This window comes from Etheostoma cragini, unplaced genomic scaffold (genome assembly GCF_013103735.1).
Source record: "Etheostoma cragini isolate CJK2018 unplaced genomic scaffold, CSU_Ecrag_1.0 ScbMSFa_1209, whole genome shotgun sequence".
Lineage (NCBI taxonomy): Eukaryota > Metazoa > Chordata > Actinopteri > Perciformes > Percidae > Etheostoma > Etheostoma cragini.
Genome location: NW_023265240.1, coordinates 1 through 349, shown reverse-complemented (window position 1 = coordinate 349; position 349 = coordinate 1). Strand labels below are relative to the sequence as shown.

Sequence of the window (349 nt, the reverse complement as noted above, 5' to 3'; positions counted from 1 at the left end):
GGGGGGGGGGGCAAATTCTCTGGGCGGTCAAACAAGGGAAAGGGGAGGAAACCTTGCTCCTGATGACCTCATAAGGGGAAGATTCTAGCTCGGCCATCAGAGCTTTCATTTTCTCAAGAGCAGAGCAGGATACCCAGGGCTAGAACCCTCCCTCGTGTTTCCATGGTAACGTTGTGTCCCGTCTCTTAGGAGGAACTCTGTGGAGGAGCAGGACTCGTACCGGGGACAGCCGGGAGTCTGTGGCCTCACAAACCTGGGAAACACCTGCTTCATGAACTCTGCTCTGCAGGTCACACACTCACACACACACACACACACACACTCACAAACACACTCACACATTCACACA

The 349-nt window shown here is 54.2% G+C and overlaps 1 long non-coding RNA gene across 1 annotated transcript in view; it reads left to right on the top strand.

The window, feature by feature from the left end:
* Nucleotides 1-318, top strand: part of LOC117939820 — a 1,303-nt gene extending 985 nt beyond the window's left edge. The window contains exon 3 of the long non-coding RNA XR_004655664.1: nt 190-318. This is a non-coding gene — a long non-coding RNA (uncharacterized LOC117939820). The remainder of the gene's footprint in view (nt 1-189) is intronic.
* The last annotated feature ends 31 nt before the right edge of the window (nt 319-349 follow it).